The sequence below is a fragment of the Plectrocnemia conspersa genome, unplaced genomic scaffold (genome assembly GCF_051122295.1).
Source record: "Plectrocnemia conspersa isolate PC_06_02 unplaced genomic scaffold, ASM5112229v1 ptg000010l, whole genome shotgun sequence".
In the NCBI taxonomy this organism is placed as follows: Eukaryota; Metazoa; Arthropoda; class Insecta; order Trichoptera; family Polycentropodidae; genus Plectrocnemia; species Plectrocnemia conspersa.
In genome coordinates, this window is record NW_028277174.1 from 3,696,729 (window position 1) to 3,717,553 (window position 20,825).

Sequence of the window (20,825 nt, forward strand, 5' to 3'; positions counted from 1 at the left end):
CATTCTGACTTATATTATCTGGTTTGTATTTTTTATAAGTTACAAAATAATTTTGTACAACAATTACATATGTATGTAATAAAATATAATTTTATTTCTGCATGCAATCAAAGCATGTTGCTTTTTAAATGAAGCGTATTATAGATAGTTCTAGATCTTAGACTTAAGATAAATTTATCCATTTATGTGATATGATTTCCTTATTCATAATAAATATTTTTCTTATATTAATGTACACCTGAACTCTTGTCTAAATATCGCTTTAGAAATAATCACGAAAATTGTTTATCTGGATCCTTTTACAAATGTACTAACAGCCTTTTATGGCGTATACATTGACGCTAAACCGCAGTTGAATATGATTACGTGTGTATAATATACAAATAATATGTATCCACTCGAACGATACACGATGTATGCAAATTGTATGTTATTACGTTTCCTGGAAATATTTCTATTTGCTTAAAGAAAATACACAAGTAGAAACAGCTTCGGGGTGCAGCTAGAAGCAATGAAGATCATTTTGACCGATTAACGACCGCGTGGGAAGTACTATGTACAATAGTACAATAATATTAGTTTAACTTTTATAAGCACACAACTTTGTATACAAATAATATGCGAGTGTGAATACAATAAACACTAAAATAAATTTAATGCATTCATTCGAAATTATTATATTGAATTTGACATTCTGAAATAACTGATTAGTGATATTTAAGGCTTAATTTTTATAGCATTGTATATTTTATTAGTTAAGTTAAGTACTGACCTTTAAAGGTTTAGGCAATGTATTTTTAAAATTAGCTACAATTATTTTTAGTAGATTTTTTGGATGTAAATATGTAATTTTAATACAATTCAACATAAACTTTGTCTGATGGACAATTATTTTATAAGGATATCGATTTTAGAGTTCTTAAAGATTCATAAAACTCAAAGTTGATCACTTAAATTTCATAACTGAAGTGTTAAATGTTTTATTGTGATGTCCAATAAATAATATTTTTACTAATATATATATTTTATAATACGAATAATTTTATATTTTAACGATAATAAAACTTAAAATTATTCGTATTTATATTATAGTTGTGGCTTTCTGTCTGACTCTGAAAAATGGATGTTATTTAGATATATTATTTTATAATGAAGTACCTATTGATAAATAATTATTATGAATTACAGAAATATAGTACAGATTCAGTAACAAATATTTCAAAAACTAATAGTTTTGATTTCAGAACATTCTATTAGTAATACTTGCCAATCCATATAAAAGTTAATAAAACCATTTTATCAATTAGAGAGATGATGCTAGTTGCAGCTGGTTCATTTCCCTCAATTAACAAAGTAGTGGAAGTAAAAGCTTCTAATTTTTATGTCCATTTCTCGCATTGAAGTGAACTTGAAGAGCATAAACTAAACTTCATGGTTGTTAGCTTTATTATTTTATTTTATATGCGTGGTTCAGGCAAAGGTACTGACTGCCATATTAAAAGACAAGAACGTGCTTATTTTAGCGTTTTGCCTGAGTTATGGCAATAAATTAGTTGCAAAGACAGCTGCTTATAGTAAGTGGAATTTTATTGTAAAAAGAATGCCTTTCTCATACTCAATTATAAATAGTAATGTTACGATCTGCATATTAAACTTTTAAATGTAGATGTACTGGCAGATAAACAAAATTCAACTACTAGTATAATATTGTATATTAAGATATATAAATTGCATTGCCATAAAAAATAATAATAAATAATATTTCTTGTTATTAAAATTATTGAGATTTAAGATCGTATTAATTTTTTTAATTTTCTAACAAAACCGGCCATTTTGTGATATAATCAAAAATGTTTGTTGCTTCTTATAAATAAAAATTGAATATTAAGAAAGTGTCGTTGATTGCTGTATAAAGAAAAATCTAAGCATCTTAAAGTTTTAAATGTTAATATACTGTCAGTTCAATGATACTATATTAAAAACTATAAATTTATTTGTCATAGAAAAATATTAATAAATAATATTTATAAATAAAATTCTTTGAGATTTAGGATCATATACATTTTTAATTTGTTTAACAGTGATTAATTGAAAAAGTTTGTTGTTTTCTATAAATAAATATTGATTATTAAGGAACTTTCATTGATCATTTATGATCATTATCATCTTGTAGTTTCTTATTAATATTATAAAAATATGTATATAAATTTCTAATTCATAATAAAAAGCATATATTTATTGTAAATAATAATTATATACATTTTCAGTTAAAATATTAAAAAATTTAAAGAATGTATCGAATACTATAATTTATAGCTGATAAAAAATATTATTACTCTAAAATTTTATTGAGCTATGAATTGATCTGTGATTTTTATTTTAATAAAAGTTTTTATCTAATGATAATAATGAAAAATAGTTTTAAAGCAAATTGTATTTGTGCTAAGAAAGTTGATAAAAAATAGGTTTTCTAATGAAATTAAATGATTATTATAAAAAAAAATTTCCGTAATTTTTCTATAATTAATGCTAGAATATAATTTCCTCGAGTCGCGTCGATAAGTGCACATGGAAAAGTACTGTTACTTGTGGTAGTATTCACAATCTGGAAGTTCTGGGAGAACTTAGAGTATTGGTTGAGATACTGAATGCAAGGATATGAATATTGGATACCTCCCCAATAAGCACAGTTATTTTTTTAACCAACTGTCAGATAGTATCAATTTGTTCTCATCCAGGTACTCACAGTAATTAATGTTTATAAATCTATCTAATGGTTCTGTAAATATATTATATAAAACTGTAATGTGGAGATAATACGTGTAAATATCATAATATTTTTTCAAAATAATCATGGAAAGCTCATTACACAATTCACATAAATGCACCAGAAACAATTTTTATTCAATGACCCATTTATGGGTATGTGGCATCGCTTTCATCAGCTCTCGGATGCCGAGTGATGGTATTATTAAATCGAGGATAGACGAAGTGTGATAATGGAAAGTCACGGTGTATTCATCGCCTTCCACGTGAATCGATTTGGCTCGCGGCAATGGAGAGGCTCAAAATGCACGCCCTCCGCATGTGCAACGCCAGGGCCGGTTTTGGCCTCAGCGACAAAGGAGGTCTGCCCTACCGCCGACGTTGTTTCATCTCTTTTTTTACATCCACGATCGTGGATGAACACTTATAACCGCACGGGTACAGTTCAGGCTTTATATGTTGCACGAGGTCAGTGAGAAACATACTTTTGAGCAAAGTAGAAAATAATTTTCTAGAATGAAATTTATATACATAAATATTTATACGCAAATATTTAAAGGAAATGTAGCAAAATGATACTAGTAAAGGGTTTGTCAAACTATGTTCCGTAGAACAAGATATGTTTGATCTCATAATAAAGGACTATATTTTCGCACGCAGTGTGCATGAAAGAAATGGCGTATATTGTTTTAATATGGCTGACCCATCCCGATCAACTGTCATTAGTCTGTCGACAGTTGCCAAGATTGTCAAATCGGTTGTCTACGCTGATTAATTTATTTAAATATACAAATCTGATTAAAAGGCATCATTAATGGTGCATAAGATTATTTAAACATATATTAATAGGCCTAGTACTGATAAATAAAACATTAAGCGTACTATAAATCCAAATATTTAAAAAATATTAAATCATTAATTAAGTTCTACAATTTTATTTTTTTGTTAATGATTAAACCTTATTAAAGTAAGCTATTGACCAGTTGTCTGACGTTTGAATAAATGTGTCTTTTGTAGTTTTCTCTCTCTCTCTTTAATATCACGAAGGCTATGATAAACACCATCATACAATATGTATTATTATTTAAAAAATACATACATAAACACAATAATCAGATTTTATAATAGGCCAAGATTATATTTTGACAGATTTACGATGATGCATAGGTGCCTCAAGCATACAATTTTGACTTCACGATTAGTCTATTAGTTTCCGACCAATTTAAACAAAATTTTAAATTAGTGTTAGTTTTGAGACTAAAGGGGTGTGACTTTTTAGCAAAATAGCAATTTATCTTATAAATATATATGAATTACTACATATATATAGAGATATGTAGAGGCGGTAAAGCTGAAATGGTAGATCTTGGAGGTCTTCACTGGCGTGTCGAGTTGTATTATTGTCATCTGTGATTCCGTGGAGCAGCTAAAATGTGTCGTGATCTCTGGATATCTTTTGGCTCGTCACTGCGGTGACTCTGTGGCGTCTATTGTATATTATTTAAATTATTATGTAATAAATAAATTGATTTTTTAAATAATCTATTGTGCAAAATATATTAATTATTTGAACCAACCTGTACATTGCAAAGCTCTCGCACAATGGAGGCGTAGCTCGATGCGGGTAATAGAATAAGAGAGTGTTACGGTTCGAATAATAATAAACGGGCATTTCACCATCGGGGCTTTCGCCGCAGAGGGGCCCTCGTGACCGGAGTCGCCCACAGGGGGCCTACCTCGGCCGGGCTGGGCCCCAGAACCGCACCTGTAACTACGGAGATAATACTGCATCAAAAAATGGCAGTGACGGAAGGATTTTTGTACGTTTTTCACGCGAAATCAGTCACGATTCCAATCATTTTCGCGCGAATCAACATCACGCCCCATTATCGACGGACAAATAAATGTTGCGAGGTCTCTCCTTGTGGCATGGCGTTTCGAAACGTTTTCGTGGAGGTAATTGGATTTGCGTCCGGTCGTCGAAAGGGACATTCGAAATGTGAGTGGCCCTGAAGATGGTCGAGCTTGCAGATGCGAAGCGTCGAATTGGTGTCATAGTTTCGTTTGATGGATATTATATGAAAATGTGACTCGAATTTAAATAGAGAATCTGACTTAGCATTTTTTAAAATAAACTTTGCTGCATTTGCAGAATTTCCAATGAGTTTATATTACAAAAGTAACGATTACAAATATCAGTTGATTATAAGACTTAACGAGCCTTATTTTATTGTTCGGATGGTTTTGTCTTAGGCAGTCGTCTTACGTTGCTAGAAATATTTAGCATTCCTATGCTAAAGTAGACACAGATTATGACAGCGCAAGTACCTCTTAAATTATTCTTTAAAAGTCCAGAGAGAGCCACTCTTTCTATAGTTTCACGGCGACTTAGCGCAAAATATTACATAGCTCAAAACTTTTTTATAGAATTTTGTAAATAAATTCAGTACGCATGTAAATGAATACCATATATCTGGTATATCAAATATATACTGACAATTTGTAATGCATTCCGGAAAATCAATTTAATTTTTTATTATATAAGATTAAATTTGTACGAATATTTTTTAAAGGTTTACAAACACCGTCATCTTTCCGCTGCATACATGAAGGCTGGTTCATGCCTAATATACATACTTCAAGGAAGGTTGTAATAGGGGTCTAGGAATAACAAAAAAATATTTATAAATTTTTATCACTCAAAATCGCTCTATTTTCGCTTAAGTAATAAAAGCAGATACTCAGATAATAAACCTTGCCAAAGGTGTTCGTGCCAGATATTTGAAAATATGCATACTTTCTCGGAAGATCGAAAGTATTCGAATGAACAACTCTTTTTTGCGATTTTCTGTTACTCGAACCGGCCGGCGGCTTTATTTTTGCTTTAGTGATATAAGAACTCACTCCGATAAGAAGAAATTACGCATAATGTAAAACGATTTGTGACTATTTTTCTTCTTTGATAATCCAAAAAGTTTTTTATATTCTTTTTGTAATGTAGCAAAAGATTGACAATTGTCTCACGATTGTTATTGACAGCTGTAGGGGCTTTAACATTGTTGTTAAAATATCAATTTTTAAATATTAACTAGAAATAAAACATACATTCCGTATGAATTCAAAGGACGTTAATAAAATTGCACATAAATCATATATTAAAGAGTGTGTGTTTCCTAGATTTTTCTAATCTCACGGATGAAAATCGTGATAATTTACCAAAGGCAAGCTAAGGTCATTCGTGAATGCTATAAAGTGCTGTAATAATAAATTAAGTAATAGTAATAGAACATAATTATTATTTTTTGTCAACAGTCGGGAGTCATAAATCGGAGATTGCTGACAATGACCCGGTCACTTTTTTTAATGATTGTAATTAATCAACCTTGTTACAAAACTGTTTTTAATCTTAGGAGCTTATCATTTCTGCAAGCTATATTTTATTTAAATGAAAAGGTTAAGCACGAAATACTTTAATTATATACAAAAATGTTTTCAGACACAATATATATAAGAACGATTTAAAAACATTTTATAAAAAAAGTGATACAATATAAACCAATTTTAGTAAATAAATTAATCTTAGGAACAAAATTCTTATTTATTTTCTTTCATTGCACGGTTTAAAAATAGTGTATTATAGTTAGATTTGGATCATAGATCAAATTTCTATGATCCAAAAATTTTATTTATTTTCCCAGATCAAACAAAATTTTTCATTGCACGGCTTGAAAATAGTAAATTTCATTTAACGATGCAAATATAACGTGATAAAAACATTTTTTGATTGCTAAAATTATTTTAGTATATTTATATTAATATTTATAAATAGATAATGTTTTTATATAAGTGTAAAGACACACAGCGGGAGTTGATTATTTTTTAAATATTTATTTATTAGCTGTACGTTAAATTTGTGTATTTATATTTCCAATGTAAATAAAATTACATATAGAAATTTAAAATTATATTTATTAACTCGCTCATGACTGTTGTCACCCGGCTCCTTAAAACGCGTTAGTGTCATTGCACATTGATTTATTTAATGTCAGCAACGAGGAGCTGGTCCGGTTTGAATAATTTCTTTTTGTTTTTTCTTTCTTATGTATTGTTTTGGCTGTGTATTGTATTTTGTATTTTTTGACTATCGTTACGTATCAAAGTTTTAATTTAAATAATTAAATATTTGACTTTATAAAAATATAATAAATTATGCAACAATGTCATACTTAACGACTTATGTTTTATTATTATATAGTTGCCATATTTTTAGTAGCAATATATAAAATATTTCAAAATAATAATTATATATAATAATTATTGTTATTTTTTTAAATAATTGTGGTACTATATTATATTAGTTTTTACCAACTTTTATTTTGTAAATACAATTTAGGCGTAAAGCTACTAAGGTTAATTACAAAACAAACTATTAAAACACTCAAAAATCTGTTTTAAAATGTAGATTTAATTGGGGAACTATTTTTTTTTAGCACAAAAATAAAAAAATGCTTGTATAAGTAAATATTTTATTAAGCTTGAGTTTAAATATTACAAAACCAATTAGTTACATAAAGAGTGAATATTTATTTATGTATTGATATTATATTTTCTTTAAATATGCGGAAGAAAAAACTTCATGCACAATCGACGACCTTTCATACCACAATCGAAAGTTCGGGACCCCAATCGATCATCTCAAAAATGATTTCTTGAAACAAAACGCATTAATCTTTAAAAAATGCACACACACAGTTTTTTCACGTTTCGAATAATTACGATTTCACAGCCGATTAACATAATTGGCAGACGTGTCTCTCGTTTGAGGTTCGAGTCAGAGTTGACGACCCCGAGAGTCAGGGCTGTTTCGAACGGTCCTTTGTTGGCTGTCTCATTATTCCATGTCTGTGTCTCGGTTGTGTTCCGGAGGCGGCTCATTTCACCTGCATATCACCTGTAATTTGGCATAACTCGGTGCACGGTCGTATCATTATTTGACGTGCTGACGCGAGATCTAACAGCGCGCCGGCCGTAATCATTGATCATTCCGTGATCCTTGGGGCCACTTTGCCGTAATCTGATGTTAAAGGCTTGTGCATACATTAGGAAAGCTTAGCATAAAACTCTCAGTGATTTTACTTGATCGAAACATCCGCGTAACGGAGAGAGAGAATCCGGATTATTGAAATGTAGTGGTTTTTATGTGGCTTATAGAATGAGATAATATGTAAAGTTATATTTTCACTAGTATTAATATAATTTCAGCAAACTTTTCAGTGAAATCTTATCTGAATATTTTTTTTAGTTATACCATGAATGATACAAATTTTTAATATTATTAAAAATATTTAAATTAATATGTATCTAAAAAATATCATAATTTAGAAAGCGACTTTTTATTTTAAAACCCTAATAATTTGTGTCAATATCTTTAGTAATATAGAACTATAACTAAAATAAATGTTAAAAAGCGATGTTGTAATTGTTTATTTTAAATTACAAAAAGCAAATTATACTTACATATCAAATTGAATAATTGATAAAAAAAGATTTTAACATATTTATCAAGATGTGTTTGACGAAGGTGCATTATTACAATTGTAAATTATGGTGACAATCGTTACTCAACGCTAAATTGTATATTAAACGGGTATTGTGTTATACATAGTAGGCACTAATTTATAATAAATTATAATGCAATAAAAAACAGGTGCTTCGTAACAAATTCATGGTATGTATGGCATGCAATTGGGTTAAAATGTGTTTACTAAATGGATAATATATACACATTACATTTGGTTAAAACAGATGATATTTCAATTTTTTTACGCACTTTGTAAAAATACATAAAAATTTATATATCCCAAGACAGTGTAGAAATATGTTTAGAGTTTCCAATTTTATATTTTACATTACTCAATAAATAAAGTACTTTAATTAAAATATTTCTGAAGCTTGATAATGTTAATTGCATCTAACATTTTTTATACCCATATACACACATTAATATATTTTGTATACAATCTTAAAAACATGCTAAAAAATGTACCATTCCTAAACACAACAATGATGGACTATTTATATACCTCCTTATTATTTTTTCAATTTTAAGTAATCTTACTACTTTTTATTAACTATGACTAACCTATTTTGTTATATTTTGTAATAATATATTTATATTTTTAGTAAAATATGCTTAAAGTTAAATTTCACGTGTGTTTACCTTGAGTGAACATCAAATTTAGAAATAGTGTTTCTTTAAAAAAATATTTTGCAAATGTTTTTTTAACATACTCTAATTTTTTTATAAATTTCAATATCTATATAGTAGCATGTCTACTATATGTACAAAGGTAAATAGGTAATATTTTCCATGTAATCATATTTTTTATTTTAATCTTCAACACCGCATTCTATTATAAATTATATGTTAGTCATCATTATGAAATTGGGTCCCAAGCCAAAATTTCAATCTTGAGATTGGCTCTAGCTGTGGAAAAAATGTTTATTCATTAATATTTTTATATAAATAAAGTAATGCATGTACACTATAAATACATTAACTAAAAAACATTAAATTATATATTAAAAATAACAAAAACCATTTATTGTATGTATGACATTTACCTATAAAATCCTTGAATATTAAAAATCGTTCATTATAATTTTAATATTGACAAATTTAGTAGTGAATTAAAAACAGTTTTATTTTTAATATATTTATTACCATTAAAAAAGTCTCATTTTTCATTTATTATTATTCGTGCTTTAAATGAATTTATTGATTAAATCACGAATTTTTAACATGTATTAAACAATTGTTCTTTACAAATAATCTATTCTGAAATATTTGGTATTATGTTTACTAATCTTAAATCAAATTGGATTTCATAGTCATCTAATAGATCATATGGTTTGACCTCAAAGTTTAAATATAGTTTAGAGAGCAAAAATTTAAGTAGTTTGTGAATTTTGTTTATTTATAGCAAAACTATACTCTACTTATTGAAAATATAGTATAGTTTATAGCAAAACTAAGCTCTACTATATTTTCAATAAGTAGAGTATAGTTTTGCTATTATACTTTTTGCTACTATAAGTTCAATAATAGCATTTAATGAACGTTTATATTTTTTCAGTAATTTGATAACATTAAATATGCAAAAAAAAATTAAACAGGCTTTTTGAATCCAATCAAAATATTTATGATTCTGTCTAAGACAAAGACTATAAAACAAATTATATATCACTTCTTTTGCAGAACAACTACCAAATTGATACATGAGAAAAATCTAAAAATAAATACAATATTTAGATATAGGAGATATACATACATTTTATTAGTCAACGTCAAAAGGGATGAATTTCGATAGAAAACATAAAACGGTTTACAAAATATTGCTGAAGGGTTCGCGCAATCTTTTTCGCTTTTTGTTAAGTCGCTTCCTTATTTTTGAACTTGGTCTTCAGTACTGCCTATTAAGCAAACTTAGCGCTCAGGTCCTTAATATGGCTTAAAAAAAATATTCTTGACCTGATATTGTTATCGATTTTATTTTGAAGGGTTGCTCAAAGTCAGTCTCACTGCTTCTCGTATTTTTCAGTCAAGTCATATTTTTGATCTGATTCTCAAGACGTCATTTCCGATGAGCAATTTGGCTTCAGATGTTCTCATTTTGCCATGGATTAACTACATCGAGTTGTGAGATACATTCAAAAAGACGTTGACAAAAAAAGCTACTACAGGATGCAGTGTTTTTGACATTGCTAAAATAAATAAATTATTTTTTCCAGTAGCTTTAGTTAAGTAACTTTAAAATATTTCGATCTTTGATCAACCACTTCTAGATGCCTCCTAAATTTGTATACTAGGGGCACTACTTACCAATTTATTTCAATAAAATACATTGATTATTATTTTTTGTCAGTTACGAAAATTGTAAATCTGTTTGTTAAAAATGCCATATTTTTTTTTAAAAAAAAAAACATTTTTTTTATGAATTAAATGCATTATTTATATAATTTTCATTTAATTATTGCACTATTTAATTATTATTTATTTCCGAAATATTTATAAGATATGAATTTCTACTCATGTTGATAGTAACATAAATTATATTTGAGTAATACATGTTTTTGTAAATATTTTGGAATAAAAATAAGTAAATACTTAATAGCTCTTCTAGCCACAGAAAATTTATTTTTATTTTTAAAATTATTATGTAATGTGTCTTATAATTTTAAAAGTTTTTTTGTGTACTCTCAATGATGTAAGGTAATAAAAAGCAATAACATTTTGTTATTACAACCATAAAGGAAAAAATTATATTAAATATATTTATTTACTTAAAAAAATTAAAGATAAATAAGTTTGATGTAAAAAACACACTTAAACAAATTTTTTTTTTTTAATTATATGAAAACATAGATTTCGCGCAAATTTATAAATATTGAGGGTAGAGATAAAAATGTACAAAAAGTAAAAAAAAAGGTGTATTTAATACCTGCTTTTGTTTTAACTTCGCCAACCATCCTTATCATAAAAAAGGGGCTGGCAGGCCATGGCTGAGCGGTCATTTCTCTGTTACATTACATAACTGATAAATACTCTTAGACTTGCCTGAGATTAAGCAAATGTATTTTTTTATGTTGACACGTCACGCATATCGTATTTTTTTTTTTAATTTGCGCCGAAATATATTCCGTTGAGATTTTTTGTATAGATAGGGTAAGTCGATATTTCGACCTTTTGGGACTAAAAGGAATAATATTATTCTACTTTGCTATCCTACCGCGATGAAACTATTATCATTTTATTCTCCACTTCTGCTTTCAGGCAATATGGGCATCGTCGTTTTCGTAGTTTTAAGCCACGAAGATATTGTTATCAACACATAGTATCTACGGATCAAAAAAAAAAATTTTTTGGTAGTACCGGTAGTACTTTATTTTGTATTATCGGTAGTGGCAAATTTAGCCCCAATACCGTTATTATTGGTATTAATATTACAGGTATTGCGATCCATAGTAAGAGACCATGGTCTAGAAATTGTTTTTAGTTCATTTATTATGTGAGAGGAATTGAAAATTGTTAGGCAAAAGGTATTGAAATGCATTTTTCTGACATTCAACAAATTCCTGTATGGTTTTAACATATCATATCATACCACAGTATGGTATCCCTAGCTCGCTGCCAGTCCGACCACGACCGGTATGTCAGAGTTCACGTTTGCAATAGAGGGGCAGAGCAATGGGACGAAATAACACCGTTCTGCGAGGAAGTCGGTCCCGCCTCGGCTTGTAATCTGTCATTTATTTATTTCCCAATATATATTGTATTATGGCGTACCAACTACCATGACTATGTCTATGGCGTATCGGCTATGTGTGTCGTGAGAAAGTGTCAATGCGCCGGCCCGCCATCACGACCTGGCCCCAGATGATGGTGGACACGACCCGGGTCGGATTGAAGACGGATGCTTAATTCAATACTAATACACCTTTCAATTATCATACCGCTGCCGATGCTGGATGAGAAGAGGTTGTGGATAAGGCACGCGTGCATGGACGTGTCAAATCTCACGATAAAGTGTAGTAATCTAAAATAAATGAAACAGGTCTGGCGGGCCATATACCTACCCTGTAACTGTGCGCATTCATTGCCGAGTCAAGTAGATAATTATTTGTCAATTTAATGAAACATTACAGAGAAAATCTAATGATATTTTATGTACTACATGTTTTAAGAGTACATTATTTTTTCATATTTTTTGTATGGTTTCAAGTATAGCTTAAATTAAGTTTTTATTTTATGAGTAATAAAGTGATCATGTAAAATTTTTTTTCAAAAATTTGAACAACGTCCAAAAATAACTTCCAAGATTATGTTTTTATTTTTATAGATAAAAATAATTAAATTATTTATTTAGTAAATATTTAAGTTCTAATTCTATATTAAGTATATATTTATTGTGCTTTGTTAAAATATTTTCGATCAAGGAAAAATCGTTAGTTTTTTTGCTGAATGATTGCAACATTGGTCAATGATTCAGAATATAAAACTAAATCGGGGATTTACTGCACCTATTTTTTACTCACACCATTATTTTTTGACGAATCATTATTCTACCACGAATTTATTTATCAAGAAGTAGTTTCTGATTTCGCAAGTTGAGGGGCATAAATTATTTATTTATGCATTGTATACAGTTACACGTTATATTACCAGCGCACGATCGCCAAAAAAACGACCTTCATTTTGTACCGACTAACAATACAATTGTATTTTTCATTCATTGCGTTTTGCGGTACGAACATCTAATTCTAGAACATACACATTACATGCACATTTTTTTATTTTGGCAAACTGCGTTTCTATTTAATTCTAGCAGGATACAAATGCAAAGAGGTTGCGTGATGATATTCGAATGCGGAATATTTTTTTTGTAACTACGGCCGCAATTGGTTAGTCGAAGAACAGAAGAAATAACGATGCGGGAATGTGTAATGCAATAAGGTTAAATAAATGTCTGTAATTTAGAAATTTTAGAAAATAGCTAGGATGAACCATAAATAATATATTTTATTCATAAAAAAATATCTCTAAAATAAAATATTGATCCGTCGATTTTCCCTGCTATAATTTCTTGTTGTTTTAGATTATTTTAGGCAGCTGGATGTTTATCGATTTGACTAGGTTCAATAATTTTACCGCAACGTTCACATAACGCACGTTGTTTATTCGTCTTATAATTATTCTCGTTCGACTTTCGTTAGTTCAAAAAAACTTTTTTCACATGGGAGCGAAGCTTCAAGAGGGAAATTAAACAGTTGCGCCACGGCGGGCTCGTAGCCCAATTGTGATATACTACTGGCCCTGGGGCGTCCAATATTTGTACCTTCTGACATATTAGGGTCCAAATGCGGACCATCAATAACACGCTAAGTCGGCAACGCGGCTATTTGTCTTTGCGAAGACTTTCACTGAGTTTGAGCAGTTTTTTTCGCCATGTCTCCTCGGGGTTGAAATTCGTCATACTCAATAATTAGCTCGTATGATTAATAATCGTGATAACATACTAGAAAGACTGGAAAAAATACACTTCTAATAATATAATGATATTCGTAAAAATATTTTTTCTTTTGGATTAATTTAATAAATACCTCGAAGCAAAAACAAATTTATTTACATAAACATAAAAGTAAAGCTTTTTTTATATATAGTTTTTATTATATGGAGCTTATTTTTTAATGTAATGTAATCTGTAAATCATTATTTAGATGTTGTTCTCAATTTGTCGCAATATACTTAGCTATTTTTATATCATATGTTAAATAGATCCAGAAATACTGATAAAAAAATACTCTTTAATTTAAAAAAAAATGAAACGTAGAGGTTAGGATATATGACTACAAAAATGGCTATGCCACGATATAATTTATTTTTCTGTTCAAAGTTTGTTCTTAATCTTCTTCCGACTTCTTACTACTTGATGCAATTGTATAAAAATATGTACACTAACTATGCATATCAAAGTTTTCAATATTAAAGTTCATAAATTTCTCAACCTATTTTTTACTTAAGAGTCGTTTTCTTATTTTTTATATATATTTTTGATGTGCCAAAAGCTTCATTAATTATGTTAAAAATGTGCACATTTACTAATAAAATTGTTGCAATTGTAGAAAAATCTGCATATTATTAATATCTAAAGTTTCCATATACAATAATCTACAATCCTCGACATTGTTTTATTGAATATTCTTAAGTTTTATTTCCTTTTATAGTTAAATGTGTGATATTCTATTAAATATGTAGTTTAAAAAATAAACTAAGTACTTTATTTTCATTTATAGTATTTTTTCCATATTTTATATTTATGTATATTTTTAATTATAGGTGCTCTTTAAAAGTACCAAAAACTTTATGAAATGTGTCAAAAATTATAAAGTATAAAAATTATTCTTTCTATTTGAGCCTGAAATTCTCAACATTTTTATATTAAAAAAACTTTTTTGATATTTAGTATTATTCTTTATTTTTAATATTATTTTTTATTTATTATTTTTAAATGTGCTAAGATTTTTTTAAATTATTGTAATGGTGGCAAATGTACACAATAACGATATCAAAATTTTTCATGTTCCTATAATTCTCAACTTAGTATTCTTAGTATTTTTGTTTTTTTTTATATTAAAATACGTTATTTATATTTAATACGTATTCTTTAATTTATCATAATTAATATATTAATTGTGGCAAAAATATTTATCAAAATTGATACAATTATATCAAAAATAGTATTTCAAAAGTTTCCATATACAAAAACCTTATTTTATTGAGGTATCTTTAATTTTAATTTATGTTTTCATGTCGATATACGGTATTTCATTAAATATGTCATGAACTTTATTATACATGCAATAAATTAATACTTTAACAATATTAAATTTTTCCTTTATATAGGAAGCTGAAATTATCGACATTTTTATACTAAAAGTCTTCATTGGTATTTAATATTCTTCCTTCAGACAAATTGGATTTGCGTTTTCTTAAATTTATTTTATTTTTAAATATGACAGAAGCTTTATTTTTATTTAAATATGTCAAAATATCTAAGGTTACGATATTAAAAAATTCCATATAAAGAAAAGATTGTTATATTAAAGAGTAATTAATCTTAATTATCCTATTATAGACTTTATTTTTATTTATTATGTCGTCTTTAAAATGTGACAAGAACTTTATTTATTTAGGCAAAAATGTATACAATTTTTACTTATTTTTTTTTGTGTAGGATTTTGAAGTTCTTGACATTTTTTAATAAAAGTGTTTTTTGGTATATTAATATTTATTTATTTATTATTATATTTTATTTTCCCTTTTAGATTGGATACGTTATTTATAATTTCTTATGTAATTTTCATAATATATATATTAACTATTAATAAAATTTAAAATCGTTTATTTTATTAAAAAAATTAAAGTATCTTTAAAATTGTGGCAAAATGGATACAACATTTTTAAAAATACCTAGCTTATTAAAAAAAATCGAAATTAACTGTATCGTCTTAGAGATTAATTATTTTTATACACAGGAAAAAAAATGATTAATTATTAACTTAAGGAGCTAAACCAATATTTTGCTATTAAAGAGTTTAACTTGAAATGAATGTTATTTAGTCCTTTTAAAATTATCCCTCTTTTAGTATATTAATTTATGATTTAGATATATGATAGATCCTAGTACCGTTTACATTTATACATTAACATTAAAAATTAACCTTTATATTTCTAGTAATATTTCTAGCTAATAGCTCTAAAAGATAGGCAAATCTCAATAATAAATTTTACTTTCTCATACTTTTTGAAAGCTATATTAAGATACTGGTAACAAATTTCCTGTAATAATGCAGTTATTGTTAGTAATCTAAACGTCAATAAATTAGTTTAGTTAGTAAGCTCGAACCATTATAATTTATAATAATTTTAAAACGCTCGAATATTACTGTATTTTTATACAAATTTATCGGTTAAGAGGCGCGATATTAATATTGTTGGATTTTATCAAATTTGATAATATGTTATATATATTTTTTAATATTATTAAATTAATTATTACATATATGTATTATAGATAGACTAATATTTGATTAATAAAATTCGTAAAGTTTAAATTTTTTTTTCATTTTGCTTATGGCTAACTGTTATGAACAAATCACCGTTTTATTATCAATATTGATTATAAAATATTTTTATGTATATTACTGAAATCATTATTATGTATTTTACTTACTCTTTTGCTTGAGTGTATTCTAATTTAATTATTAATGACTTAACATTTACTAGTAATACTAAGGGATATGTAGAATATGGTTTTTCGCTTTTTTCTATTGTATAATTTATAAGTATGAATGGATGTTAAAAAATATGATATAATGGTAAAAAAGCAGTGTGAAATTATGTTACGAATTATTTTTTTATTGTAGAATGACTTTAGTTTAGCAACACTGTTGTGAAATATGATTAAATTTGTATTTTTTGGATGCGGCGTAGTTTTGATATGGGTGTGTCACTTTTAGCACAAAACAGCATCACCTACGCAATATATGACCACAATTTATAACCGTTATTCAAACACAATATTATTTAATCAATTACTATGCACAGACATATTTTTAATATATACACAATTCATTTTTGTGTCCACTAACGTTAGGCATGGCTTGAATCTTGGTTGCATAATCACAAAGAAACGCGGAAGAAGACTTGCAAATAAAAAAGTGAAAAAAAAAAAAGAGGACCCGTTCTTAATTTCTTCTCTTCGCAAAATTACACGTCAGTCAGCCATTATTGCGTTATGACCATCGGATCGATCGACATGCCAAGATGGTGTTATTGTTATTGTTATGCAAATTGCTCTCGGGTCGTGCCAACACACCGGATCATGGGAACGGATTTGGAAAAATTGCCGAACTGCTTCGATTTCGAAACTGTCTCATGGGTCGTTTCGGGTCAACGGATAGTGTTGCCGTTGAATGGGCATCCCCGGGCAGCTGGGGTATTGTAGACCCCGCAATAGGGCCTAATTAGACCGCAACGATCAAGCTCGGACCGCAAATGCGCTTTCGATGTGCATTGTTAACAATTTCACACAATGCGGCACAATGTTTGGGCTCTGTGGTTTTGCGTACAAGTGCATTCGTGTCTATCTAGAACCCCCTTCTAGGCGCAATTATTCTATATGTTGTGTTATTAAGTCAATTTACAAGAATAAAATTTATTTTTATTTTTTCAGTTATCATCTAATGGTTAGAATAAAAAAAATTTATCGGTAATTTAGATTCGAATTCAATGGTAAAACTTCGTCTGCTTATCATTTTGCAATGCGATGTAGAAAACCTTGTTTCACTCTTTGCGGTTTTTATATATCTTCTGATGAATACAGCTTTATAATTAATTAGAGATTCTTAATATAGATTGCTGTAGATTTTAGTATGTTCATATTTTTTTAATAGCCCTTGACAAAACCTTTTAAGTAGATTAAAAATATATAAACATTCACAATACAGTCGTGCTATTGTATCCAAGCTGCACAGAATTTCTGTTTCGTCAATTTTATGATATATTCTGTCATGATTTATATGAAACGACTGAACAGGTTTTCCTAAATAATCATGATGGCCTTTATATAAAATAATTTCAACATTCGACGCATATTTACATATGTATATGTACATACATCCTCACCTAGAGATACATATAATATTTACTTACTTACATACTTACCTAGAGCTAGATATAAAACCCTTTTTATAAATTGCATTGAGCAACATTACTAAAATATCATTGATTATCAGTTTTTTTGTGGTTGCTTTAAACTTCTTAATTATTTTCATTTATGTAAAATAATACATTTTCTTTCAGATCCTTAAAGTTAATGTTATAATTTTAAATACATGATATTTTTTATAGTAGAAAAAAAGTAAAGTTCTGATACAACTCGATTATTATCTAACATTTAAAGCGCCATTTTATATGTTTTTTTATGAGATTCAGAAGTTAATCTGTTGTTTGTGATTAAATTCATTTATACATAGATTTATACCTTTAGTAAAATCGATTAAAATTAACTTTACAACCTTTGATGAGGCAAAAACCTAAATCATAATACTATTATTACATATACATATATTAGTCGTATCCATTTTATTAGTTTCATGGCAATTGTTCCTATCATTTAACCAGTTATAAGTTATTAACTTATATCTTAAGGATCGTCAGTAATTTTTATTTTATTATGTTATAGTTTTGCTTGATTTTTCTTATCTCACTGATGAATATCGTGATGGATAATGAAAATCGAGCTAAGATGAGAATGATATAAACAAATGTTTAGCTGATTCACATGGATAAAAATGGTCGATTTACATCTAATTGATAAAACATAACAACCATACAAATTTAAGCCGTTATCAATAGATTTAATTTGGATTTTAGAGTAGTAAAATTGTTGGTGTTTTTGTAAAAATATTTTGCTTTAAAAGTTGGATTCAGGAGGGAAGGCATTATTATTTATTGCTTCTTTAAGCCTTGAGATAGAAGTGAATGATTACAGATGTTCTTATTTATGATAAATACATATATAATGTATAGAAAAAGTAGCAAATAAACATGTTTTTAGTCAGTTACATAATATACTATAAGTAAAGCTAAATCTGCAAAAATATTCAAAATATAATATTATAGTTTTTCATTATAATTCTAATTATTAAATTTTGCAACTGATAATTTATAACGAGATATTTGATACTAAGTGTCGGTATCTCACTGTCGTGAGGTACCGAAGCTAATGAGTGAGCGGATACCGGACCATCTACTTTTTGGGTTTTAAATATTATTTTTAATCTATTTTTAAATTTAATGGTTGCAATTAGATATTAAAACTATTGTGTAGCTGTGCGATTTGCAATATAAATGAGAAGAGATCTCACGACAAATATTGTTTATTTAATATTTCAAGTTAAAATTATTAATTTTAATACATAAAACGCAAATAAAATATATTAAACATTTTTATGCTCAGTTGCTGTATCATATTGATTGGTAATACTTAATTGTATATATTTGTTGAAATTAACAAATATTATATAAAACATAGTTTTGCTCAATCTTATATTGTACTTATAAATAGGACAATATTAATTTAAACGCTCATTATTCGATTTGTTGTGACGATGTTTGCATTTAATCAATATAATGGACCAATATTTCTTTCTGCTATTAAGGTGGAATAATTATCTAGTGTCGACATGGACATATAAGAGACGTATTTCACCCGAGGCGCATCGGCATCAAAATGCGAAGGTGTAGTTTATCGGCGTATAACGAGCTCCGGAGAAGTCTTTCTAAATCATTAAAGGCGGTCTATCATTTTTTCTTCTAATCTATCGATATAATAACACATGTCAAAACGGCTACCGTATGTATAATATAACATATTTTTTTGTTAATCCAAAAATTTACCGCAGCGTCTAATATCTCAAGATTGCTATCTATTAATCTTGGAACATCCAACATTGCTACTATAATTTTTTCTACGGTATTACAGTACGTATTTGGCACGGGTAGTGACTCAAGGCTATAAAACGTTTTGTAAGCTTAATCGTGGGATAATTCAAATCTTAGTTCCTATTTTGGCTTTGCATTTTTTCCGCATTGACCACTTACAGTTGCGAAACTTTTAACGCTAGAGTTGTAAAGCTGTGTTAATAAACACGTAAATTCACGCTTTCAAGGTGGTCGTTTATTCGATGAAGTGTTATTAAAAAAGAGCATTAAGTAATATTCTAATCATGTAAAAATTGCGACATCAAAATGTAAATTTAAGTATAATGAGAGTAACCCGAATGACACGAAACTGTGCGACATCAATGCGTGCAATCTACGCAGACGTTCTTTAATCGAATTTTTAAACAAAAAAATATTCTTAGAAATAGTGTACCAGCGGTGTTATTAAGAGCACCAGTTATGCAACGTTCGAAAATGGAGAGGAACAAAAAATAAAAACTAAGACACGATCTAGAAATGAGGAATTCTTCTTCTCGCCGAGATGAACGTGTACATAATAAAAGTTGACCTCGCAAAAAAACCCGACGTTTTTTTGTGTATCGTCACGGACATTCTTCAGATTGCATCTATAATCCATATTGAAAGCATCAGAACACAAATGTTGTTGTCCTATATTTTTCAAGGTGAAAAATACGCGTTTCGTGCTCCTCTTGCATAAATAAGTATAGGTTTACAATATCGCATGAAATGATAAAGGATGCAATATACAGCTTTGTAAATACATAGTACAGTACAGGATATAATATAATTTTGTTCTTGATAAGAATTTTCAGTATAATGTATTTGCGTAAATTATGTCAGATTACAGATATAATGACCTTTGATATTATTATACTAAGATTTATAATAATAACGTCCAAGAAGATCTTAAACATATGTATAAAAATAATTATATTTTTTTTTTTGTATTTTTAGATTTACATTAAGTAAA